This window comes from Canis lupus, chromosome 22 (genome assembly GCF_048164855.1).
Source record: "Canis lupus baileyi chromosome 22, mCanLup2.hap1, whole genome shotgun sequence".
In the NCBI taxonomy this organism is placed as follows: domain Eukaryota; kingdom Metazoa; phylum Chordata; class Mammalia; order Carnivora; family Canidae; genus Canis; species Canis lupus.
The window spans coordinates 52,584,775-52,596,684 of NC_132859.1; the positions used below are offsets into that span (position 1 = coordinate 52,584,775).

General features: G+C 41.0%; 1 long non-coding RNA gene across 1 annotated transcript; it reads right to left on the reverse strand.

The window, feature by feature from the left end:
- Positions 1-5,876: 5,876 nt before the first annotated feature.
- Positions 5,877-10,583, reverse strand: LOC140614368 (uncharacterized). The gene is made up of 3 exons (XR_012015263.1): positions 10,426-10,583; positions 6,462-6,589; positions 5,877-6,354 (listed from the first exon to the last, which is right to left on the reverse strand). It is a non-coding gene; the product is annotated as an uncharacterized lncRNA (long non-coding RNA).
- Positions 10,584-11,910: the final 1,327 nt, after the last annotated feature.

An 11,910-nucleotide genomic window follows, 5' to 3' on the forward strand; every position in this document is an offset into this window, starting at 1 on the left:
TATAGTGTTCTGGCTGTTCTTTATTTAAATCTCAGGTCATATTTGTAGATTTTCAGATGGTTTGAAAGTTATCTAGGCAAGTTGGTGGGGCCAGGTGAGTTGAGGACCCTACTCCTCTGCCATCTTGCCCCGCCTCCTCCTAAATACAATATCTGTGTCAATTACATTATAATTAACTCTCATGAGATCTTTATCTATGGCCAGTCTAAAATCTTTTACAATTTACAGTTATTATTTTACTTTGATGTGTTTGCAAAAGTGAGATTCATAAAAATGGTCCTATCAAGTACTCTTGACTACTAACACTGCTGCCAAATTAAAAGGTGTCAAACCTCCAGTCCGTATTTCAAAACTGAAGAAGGATCCACGTGACATCTTATCCTGTACAAGTGGTGGAGACTTCAAAATCAAATTGATGAGGAAGAGGAGTAGCCAACATGAAGAAAGGCTGCTTTTACCCAAAATGTTGGATCAAGAAGATATATTTTTCCTTTTCTTTTTTCCTCTCTGACCATCCTTTTCCTAATTCTTACACCACAAAGATCTTTTTCCACCTTTTCTCCTTGCTCTGTTGTGGAAAGATAATGGCATTATTTACATATCTCAGGCTATTGCAAGAGTGAGTAGGAGGGTAATCCAATCTCCAAGTGATTGTTGGAAGTGCCATGATGGTGGTGGTTCTATAGTTCTGCTTGTCACACACTTCTGATTCCCAATGCCTCAACCTCACCAGAGCACTCAGCTCCCTGTCTATCATGTTATCCTCCTTAACGCTGGGGGGCCATTTCTTTCTTACTCTAAGGGAAATATCAGGGTCTACCACTAAAGCTATAGCTGCCTAGCAGACATCATTGTATTTGCCTGTAAAAGTTGTCCTGACAATAGAATAGCTCTGGATTATCTACTTGCAGAACAAGAAGGAATTTGTGCAATAATCAACAGCACCTGCTCTATCTGGATAAACACTTCTGAGAAAGTGGTGGAGACACTGTTACATGAAATGCATAAAGAGGACAACTGACTCAAAGAAGTATCCCCTAAAGAAGGGTTCATTTTTTTAACTTACTTTATTCTAGCTTATTTGGTTTATGGGGACCCTGGCTCTGGAGTGCTCAACAAACCAAGGGTGTCATTTGATTGCTAATAATTACTATTTTCTCCCTAATAAACTGCATTCCCTCTGAAGTTTTAAATGCACTGGATAGCCATTGACTGGGTAATAGATAGTCTCTGACCAACTAAAACAAACACAAAAACCCTGAAGAATAATATAACCAGGTCCAATAATACAAGCTTGACATCATCTCTTGTGACTATTATACTGTGACTCCCGAGGCAATGATAACGGAGAGTCAAACTAGGCCAATATTTTTTAAAGCATTTATTTATTTATTGAGAAAGAGAGCATGATCAAGGGGAAGGACAAAGGAAGAGAGAGAATCTCAAGCAGACACCGCACTGAGCACAGAGCTGACATAGGACTCTATCTCACAACCCAGAGATCATAACCTGAGCCAAAATCAAGAGCTGAACACTTAACTGACCGAGCCTTCCAGACACATGTAAAGCCGATATATTTTATCATATCTTGAATGGTCAAGAGAATGATCAAAAGTGGATGGGAGCTGTCAAAATAAATTTTTAGGTTCAAGAAGGAGCCACTACTGCTCAGGATGCCACATCAGCAAACCTAACTTCCATGTTCCTGTAGAGTCTCCACTTGACAAGACACACAGAGTATCCAAACACCAATCCAACTCTTTATATATTTTCTTGTTCCTTAATCTTTCCAAATAAGGTCAGATATGCAACCCCAGCTAATCACACCCTGTCTCTAACTTGCTGCTTCTAATTCTATTTAAAACTTTCTCTTAACCACAATCCTCCAGGAAGAGTGTGCTACCACTTGGGTGGCACTGTATTCTCCCAGCCTTTGGAATTTTCCTTGTATAAAGGACATCACACTTACTACTAAATTGTTTTAGTTTTGTCATTTTGCAAATGACAAATTTCTACCACACAGTGGTAGAAAACATTTGCAAATCATATAGCTAATATGAAATTTATTTCCAAAATATATAAGGAACTATTATAACTTAATAAGAGGACAACTAACCCATTTTTAAATAATTAAACCTTAATTTTAAAAATTAAAAGTAACCAAATTAAACTTTTAAAAAGACAACCCAATTTTAAAAACCCCAAAGGAAAAAAAAAAAAAAACCAAAGGATTTGAATGGACATTTCTTCAAAGAAGATATGCAAATGACAAAGAAGTACATGAAAAAAAATGCTCATCATTAGGCATTAGGGAAATGCAAGTCAAAATGAGATACCACTTCATACCCACTATATGGCTATAATAAAAAAATTAAAAACAAATAAAAACAGACAATAACAAATTAGAACCTCATATTGCTTATAGAGATGTAAAATGGTGTAGCTGCTTTGACAAGTAGTTTGGCAGTTCTTTTAAAAGTTAGGCATATGGCTACCGTATCACTCAACAATTCTGCTTTGATATAGATGCCACATATAAATGATAACATGGCCATACAAAAACTTACACAGGAACGTTTGTAGCAGTGCTATTCCTAATCTCAAAAAAAAAAAAAAAAAAAGAGAGAGAGAGAGATAAAAAAACCTAAATGTCTGCCAATAGATGAATGAGTAAAGAAAATGAAATATATCTGTATGGTGGGTTATGGCTGGGTAATACAAAAATTGAAGTGCTGATACATGCTACAAAATGGAAGAATTTGAAAACATCAAGGTATTTGAAAAAGTCAGCAACAAAAAGACCACATATTTCATTCATGTAAAATAGCTAGAAAGATGGGGCAAATTTATAAAGACACAATGCAGACTAGTGGTGGCGTAGGGCTAGGGGCAGCAGTGGGAGGTGGGCGGGCCAGGAAGGTGAAAAGTGCTAATGGGTAGAGGCCCTCTTTGGGGGTAATAAAAATATTCTAAAGTTATATTATGGAGACATTTGCATAATTCTGTGAATATACTAAAAACCATTGAATTATACACACTAAATGGTTAAATAGTGTGGTATGTGAATTATATCTAAATGAAGCTATTTAACAAAATCCATCCCAAAGCTTTATTTATCTAAGCCAAATGTTTACTCTGTGTTCTCCTTCCCATTTCAAATAATTTCTGGCCACCTTGTCCAATCAAGCCTCAACAAAATTAAGCAAGTACAATTAAACAATTGTACCCTAATTATAAGCCAACATAGAAATTTCCTACCACATCCCCACCCTCATTATCTCATTCCCAGGAAAAATTAAAGTTCAAGACTAACTCCTTTGCAAGCTGAAGTCCTAAAACATTAAAATCCAAAGGAATTAAAACCCCAGGCAGAATTCTCTTGTTCTTGTGTGAGTTTAAAACTCCAAAATTTTAAGTTTATAAACTACCCTCCCCAAATTCTTATTCAGTTCAGACTTAGCCAGAATCTGAGCCATTGAGATTCCCAATCTTAGTGCCTGGGTAAAGTCCAACTTCCTGCTGGAAGCCTGGAGCCTGATTCTCACTATGATTGAGTGTAGGATTTTCAAAGCAGCAATTCCCAAAATGTGGTTCTTGGATCAGCTACAGCAGCAGTAACAGGAGCCAGGAATTTGTTAGCAATGCAAATTCTTAGGGCCCACCCCAGCCCTGCTGATCAGAAAATCTGGGGGAGAATCCAATAATCTGTGTTTTAACAAGCTGTGTTATGCAGCCATGATCTCCCTCTCCTGGACTTCAGGACCTTGTGTAATCAGTCCCCTTCCCCTGAGCATGGATTGGTCTTAGTGACTGGTTTGTAACGAAAAGGCTATGGGCACCCCGGGTGGCTCAGTGGTTTAGCGCCGCCTTCAGGCCAGGGCATGATCCTGGAGACCAGGGATCCAGTCCCACCTCAGGCTCCCTGCATGGAGCCTGCTTCTCCCAGTGCCTGTGTCTCTGCCTCACTCTCTCTCTCTCTCTCTCTGCCTCTCATTAATAAACAATAAATAAAATCTTTAAAAGAGAAAAAAAAAGGCTACACAGGGACACCTGGGTGGCTCAGCAGTTGAGCATCTACCTTCAGCTCAGGGCATGATCCCAGGGTCCTGGGATTAAGTCCTGCATTGGGCTCCCAGAGGGGAGCCTGCTTCTCCCTCTGCCTGTGTTTCTGCCTCTCTCTGTGTGTCTTTCACGAATAAATAAATAAATAAGATAAATAAAAAGAAAAGGCTACCACAGAAGTGAAGAGATGTCACTGGCAAACCCACTCTGTACAATCTGGAAGGACTGGCTTCCATCTTGGGCACTCCCTGGCTCTCTATGTCAGATGGGTAACTGCTGTGATGTAAGGGCACTCAGGCAGCCTTTGGAGACACACACATGATGAGGAACCAAGGCTCACAAAGAGCCATGTGAGAGAGCTTGGCTGTAGTCCCCTACCAGCCATCACCAGAGAGACCTCCATCAGAGACTGTATCTCTGGCTGTAACTTCATATCAGATATCAGAGATATCTCTGTATCTCTGGCTGTAACCTCATAGAGACCCTGACCTAGAGGCACCTAGTTAAGTTGTATGTACACTCCTGACCCATAGAAATTGAGATAATAAATGCTTATTGTCTTAAGTGTCTAAGTTTTGCAGTAATTTGTTACACAGAAGTATGTAATTCACATATTATTATACAATTAGATAATTCTGACAGAGGCTAAAGTTTAAGAACCACTGCTTTCACTTTAGGAATGGTCAGTCACCAACTGAAGCAGAATTTCTCACTCTTGCCCTTGCCTTTCAGTAAGGATCAGGTAAATTTTTGATGGCTTCACCTTCTTCTCAGGTTGGTCACTAAAGTTCCCTAACTCTGGTGAGGCTTGTGTTATTTTCCAGATTGCCTCCCTTTCTTGCCTTTACTTTCTCCTTGCTTTCAAAGCCCACTCAGTTTCTATTCTTACACTACATTTTGCCTGAGGGGTACCCTATGGAGGGCTACAAATAATTGCTAGTCTGTCAAAGTCATCTGCTATTGCAACAAATCTTATCCATTCTCCCTTCCTGGGATGGATAATTTGCATGTAAGGAGACATTTCTCATCCCAATGTCCTCTACCCCCAGCTGCTGTGGTGAGTGTCTTCTGTCTCTGTCATACCCTCCCTTGGTTTCCTTTAGTTCATCAAGCACACTCCCGTGGAGCTGAAGCAAACCTGTATGTCTACCTATTGTGTCCACATCACCTGGAAATCCAGCAAGGGAGCTCTGATGAGTTTAGGTTGGTGAAATTAATTGGCAAATCTGACCTAGCTATGGTCCTTACCCTGGCTGTACATAAAATCACCCAAAAGCTTTGGACATATGCTCTACCCAGACTGCTAAAGTCACACTCCTCAGGTGACTCACAGTTTTAGGGGTTAGTCTCTCAACTGTTCTCTCCGTGGTTATTCTTTGTGCACCTCTTCTCCCCCAAGTAGTTTCATGGATCTTCCCTCTCCTCTAAAGGTGTCATTTCACCTTTCATTTCAGTCTGTCCCAAGACCTCTCTTGGCTTCATCAGTGGGATGCCTTTGGCTCCAGCTACTGTTGGTAATTTAGTAATAGCATGTTTCCCTCACCTTTTTAGTGCCTCCTTCATGAACAGTTGGATCCACATTAGTCCCCATCTCCTTATCCTGGTCTTCAAATCCACTTTGTGTTTTATATCAGTCTCACTGGTCCAAGTACTTAAATTCCTAGGGAAGTCTCTTCCTTTAGCTAAATTAGAGGGTATTTCAGTTAGTGTTCTTCTGCGAAACAGAATCAATAAGATCTATGTACATATATTATGAGATTTATTTTAAGTGATTTGTTCATGTGATTATAGGAGCTAGGAAAAAATCCAGGTCTGAAACTTGTCAGACAGGCCAGCAGCATGGAAACTCAGGAAAAATTGTGTTGTTATCTTAATGTAGAATTCCTTCTCCTGGAAACCTCAGATTTTGCTCTTAAGGCAAAAAAGCTTGTTGAATGAGATTCATCTGACGTTGTCAAAGGTGATCTCCTTTACTTAAAGTTAGCTAACTGCAGATGGTAATCATATCTACAGAAATACCTTTACAGTAACATCTAAACCAGAGTTTGACCAAACAACTGAGCACCATAACTTTAGTCAAATAAATACATAAAATTTAACATCATTGTTGATTTTCTTCCTTTTTGTTCTAATTTTGCCTCTGTTCTTGTTTTGAAAGCTAACTTGAAACATGTTTTGCAAAATACTTCTGTTCTTGCTTATGTTTCCAAAGAAATTTCAGTCCAAGGACAGAATGTTCCACACACAGTCCTTTTAGTCGCATTCTTGGCCTTTAGTTTTACAATGATATCACTGAGAAGATAAAAAAAATATTTTTGTAATTAGAGCAAAGAGTGCTCAGCCACAAGGTGGCTGTTTTGTGCAATAATATGTGCTAAAAATTGTGTAAGGACACTTACCTGAGCCCAACTTTGCCTTTCAGAGCCAATGTTATGGCTGGACTGGTCCTAGAGGTTTTTATTATGATGACAAGATGCCTTCAGTAACAAAGATCAGAAATACACAGAAAACCTCGTAGACTCAACAACTGTTAGAACAAGTAAATATGGATCCCTGGGTGGCGCAGCGGTTTGGCGCCTGCCTTTGGCCCAGGGCGCGATCCTGGAAACCCCGGATCGAATCCCACGTCGGGCTCCCGGTGCATGGAGCCTGCTTCTCCCTCTGCCTATGTCTCTGCCTCTCTCTCTCTCTCTCTCTATGTGACTATCATAAATAAATAAAATTAAAAAAAAAAAGAACAAGTAAATAAACTCAGCAAAGTCACAGATACAAAATCAACACACAAAAATCCATTGCAGGGATCCCTGGGTGGCGCAGCGGTTTGGCGCCTGCCTTTGGCCCGGGGTGTGATCCTGGAGACCCGGGATCGAATCCCACATCGGGCTCCCGGCGCATGGAGCCTGCTTCTTCCTCTGCCTGTGTCTCTGCCTCTCTCTCTCTCTCTCTGTGTGACTATCATAAATAAATAAAAAATTAAAAAAAAAAAAAAAAAAAAATCCATTGCATTTCTATACACTAATACTGAACTATCCAAAAAAGAAATTTAAAAAGTCCTATTGACAAGAGCAACAAAAAGAATAAAATAGAAATAAGCCTAACCACGGAGGTAAAGGACATGTACACTGAAAACCAAAATATTAATGAAAAAAATGAAAGCAGGAACAAATAAGTGGAAAACATTCCATGTTTATGGGTTGGAAGAATTAGTATTTTTCAAAGGTCCATATTACCTAGGCAACTTACAGGTCCAATGTAATCCCTATTAAAATCCCAGATACACTTTTACAAAAATAGAAAAAATAATCCTAAAATTCCTAAAGAGACACAAAATAGGGGTTGGTAATTTGCCTAATAGGCAAAGTAATATTGAATTAAAAGAACAAAGCTGAAGGTATCACACTTTCTGGTTTCAAAACATATTACAAAGCTATAGTAATTAGAACTGCATGATACTGGTATAAAATAAACATACCGACCAATGGAACAATAAAAAGCTCAGAAATAAACCCATATGTATGCATTCTACTGGTTTTCTTTACAAGAATGCTAAGAATAAACAAATGAGAACAGATAATCTCTTCAATAAATGGTGCCGAGAAAATCAGATGTCCACATTCAAAAAGAATGAAATCAAACCCTTATCTTGCACCATAACAAAACTGACTAAAAATGGATTAAAAGTTTGAACATAGATTCAGAACCCTAAACTCCTAGAAGAAATATTACAGAAAGCTACTTGACATTGGCCTTTGGCAATAATATTTTGAATGTGACACCAAAAGCATAGGCAACAAAAACAAAAATAAAAATTGGAACAACAGCAAACTGAAAAGCTTCTGCACAATAAATGAAACAATCAACAGAGCAAAAAGGCAATCTACAAAGTGGAAGAAACCAATTGCAAACCATGTATCTGATAAGGAGTTAGCTTCCATAATGCATGAGGAATTCATACAGTTCAATAGCATGCATAAATAATAAATAAATAAATAAATAAATAAATAACCCAACTTAAAAATGATCAGAGAGGGGCACCTGGATGGCTCAGCAGTTGAGTGTCTACCTTTGGCTTGGGTCCTAGTCCCAGGGTCCTGGGATGGAGTCCCACATTGGGCTCCCCGCAGGGGGCATGCTTCTCCCTTTGCCTGTGTCTCTGCCTCTCTTTCTGTGTCTCTCGTGAATAAATAAATAAAACCTTTTTTTAAAAAATGATCAAAGAACTTGAATAGACATGTATATGGTCAGCAGTTATATAAAAATATGCCCAACATCACTAACCATCAGGGAAATTCAAATAAAAATCACAATGAGATACCACTTCAAAATTCTTTAGGGTGGTTATTATAAAAAACAAAAGATAATTGTTGGGAAGGCTATAGTGAAATTGGAACTTATACAGTGTTGGTAATAATATGCAATGATGCAACTGCTATGGAAAAGAGTATGTAGGTTCCTCAAAAATTAATAATAGAATTGTCATATGATTCAAAAACCCCAATTCTAGGTATATGTACAAAATAATTGAAATCAGGATCTCAAAGAGTTACCTGCACTCCTGAGTTCATGGCAGCATTATTCGCAGTAACCAAGATATGGAAACAACCTAAATGTCCATCAACAGATAAATAAATAAAATACAGCATACACACACACACACACACACACACACACAGCAGATTATTATTCTTCCTTTAAAAAGAAGTAAATCCTACCAGTCATGACATCATGGATGGATCTAGAAGACATTATACCAGGTGAAACATGTTACTCACAGAAGGACATATACTGCAAGATTTTTCTTATCTGAGGCATCTCACATAGTCAAAGGTACAGAGATAGACAATAGAGTGATTGTGTGGGGGGGCAGGTATGAGAAATTGCTGTTCAAAGGATATAAAGCTAATTTTATGAGGTAAGTTCCAGAGATCTGCTGTACAATATACTTCCTAAGGTTAACAATAAGGTATTATGTCCTTAAAAATTTGTTAATAGATCTCATTTTAAATGCTTTTACCAGAAAGGAGGGGGACACAAGAAAATCTTTGGAGGTGATTGATATGTTTATTACCTGGATTGTAGTGATAGTGACACAAGTGTATGCATATGTTCAAACTCACCAAGGAATATACATTAATTATGTGCATTTTTTGTATACCAATCATACTTCAATAAAACTGGAAAAAATAAAATAAATGCAATATGTGATTCTAGATTGCAACTTGGACTAATAATTTCCATGATGGACATGAGTTGAACAAAATTTGTATATGGGCTGTAGATTGACCATTAATGCTGTATCAAGGTTAAGTGTCCTAGAGAGGAGGGGCAAGATGACGGAAGACTAGGGTCCCCACATCACCTGTCCCCACCAAATTACCTAGATAACCTTCAAATCATCCTGAAAATCTACGAATTCGGCCTGAGATTTAAAGAGAGAACAGCTGGAATGCTACGGTGAGAAGAGTTCGCGCTTCTATCAAGGTAGGAAGACGGGGAAAAAGAAATAAAGAAGCAAAAGGCCTCCAAGGGGGAGGGGCCCCGCGAGGAGCCGGGCTGAGGCCGGGGCGAGTGTCCCCAGGACAGGAGAGCCCCGTCCCGGAGGAGCAGGAGCTGCACCGACCTTCCCGGGCGGAAAGGGGCTCGCAGGGAGTTGGAGCAGGACCCAGGAGGGCGGGGATGCCCTCGGGCTCCCCGGGACACTAACAGCACCTGCGCCCCGGGAGAGTGCGCCGAGCTCCCTAAGGGCTGCAGCGCGCACGGGGGACCCGGAGCAGCTCGGGGGGCTCGGGGGCGGCTCCGCGGAGGCGGCTGCGGGGCGGGAGCAGCTCGGGGGGGCTCGGGGGCGGCTCCGCGGAGGGGGCTGCGGGGCGGGAGCAGCTCGGGGGGCTCGGGGGCGGCTCCCCGGAGGGGGCTGCGGGGCGGGAGCGAATCCAACAGCGCAGGCCGGAGGCACAGGGCGCCGGGACACAGCCCAGATTGGCCTCCCCCCGGGACAGGCAGAGGCCGGGAGGGCCCAGGACAGCAAGGACGCTCCTGCCCCGAGCTGAGCAGATCAGCGGCCCCGCCCAGAGCCTCCAGGCCCTGCAGACGGAGAGCTCTGTGGTTACTGTGGGGGCTGACTCCAGGGCTCCAGAGCTGGCCCCGCCACCGGGGTTGTTCCTCCTGGGGCCTCACGGGGTAAACAACCGCCACTGAGCCCTGCACCAGGCAGGGGCAGAGCAGCTCCCCCAAGTGCTAACACCTGAAAATCAGCACAACAGGCCCCTCCCCCAGAAGACCAGCTGGACGGACAAATTCCAGGGGAAGTCAAGGGACTTAAGGTACACAGAATCAGAAGGTACTCCTCCGTGGTTTTACCTTTACCTTGCCTGTCTTGCATTCACTTCCTTAGGATATGCACAGCCTTCTGAAAGTAATCTTTCCTCCTGCCTCCTTCCACCTGGTAGTCTGCTCCTGGTGCTGCTCGGCCCTGTATCCTAACTTGGCAGAGTGCAACAGGGAGCAGTGGCAGAAAAGTGCTGCAGAGGCTCATTGGAAAAAGATCCCTCTGTGGCCAAGAGGCAGCACTCACCAACAGCTAGAGAATGCAATCATAGCTCCTTGTTCAAAATACATTTTTAAATTTATTTTATTTTTCCCCTTCCCATTTGCTCATCTTACCAGAAAAGAGTTTTGTTTCTTAAATTCTGCATGAGTGAAATCATATGGTATTTGTCTTTCTCTGATTGACATATTTCACTCAGCATAATACCCTATAGTTCTATTCATGTCACTGAAATGGCAAGGTTTCATCCTTTTTGATGGTTGAGTAATATTCCATTGTGTGTAGATATATGAAGTGGTATCTCATCATGGTTTTGATTTGTATTTTACTGACTATAAGTGATGTTGAGCATCTTTTCACGTATTTGTTAGTCATCTGGATAATCTAAGAAAGGTGTCTATTCATGTCTTCTGCCCATCCTTGACTTGATTATTTGGTTTTTTGGGTGTTAGGATTGATAAGTTCTTTATAGAATTTTGGATACTGACCCTTTATCAGATATGAACTTGTAAATATCTTCTTCCATTCTGTAGGCTTCCTTTTAATTCTCTTGATTGTTTTCTTCACTCTGCAGAAAAGAGAGAAACGGGAGAGGGGGGGGGAGCGGGGAGAGAGAGAGAGAGAGAGAGAGAGAGAGAGAGAGAGAAACTGAAAGAGACTTGTTTTTGTATTTTTTTAAATTTTTAATTTATTTTTTATTGGAGTTCAATTTGCCAACATATAGCATATCACCCATCAAGTGCCCCCCTCAGTCACTCAGTCACCCCAAGCCACCTCCCCTTCCACTACCCCTTTTCATTTCCCAGAGTTAAGAGTCCTCATGTTCTGTCACCCTCACTGATATTTTCACTCGTTTTCTCTCCTTTACCCTTTATTCCCTTTCACTACTTTTTATATTCCCCAAATGAATGAGACCATATAATGTTTGTCCTTCTTCGATTGACTTATTTCACTCATCATAATACCCTCCAGTTCCATCCACTCAAAGCAAATGGTGGGTATTTGTCATTTCTATTGGCTGTGTAATATTCCACTGTATACATAAACCACATCTTCGTTTTCCATTCATCTTTCAATGGGCACTAAGGCCCCTGCGACATTTGGCTATTGTGGACATTGCTGCTATAAACATCAGGGTGCAGGTATCCTGGAATTTCACAGATGTGTATCTTTGGAGTAAATCCCCAACAGTGCAATTGTTGGGTCTTAAGGCAGATCTATTTTTAACTCTTTGAGGAACCTCCACACAGTTTTCCCAAGTGGCTGTACCAGTTCACATTCTCACCAACAGTGCAAGAGGGTTC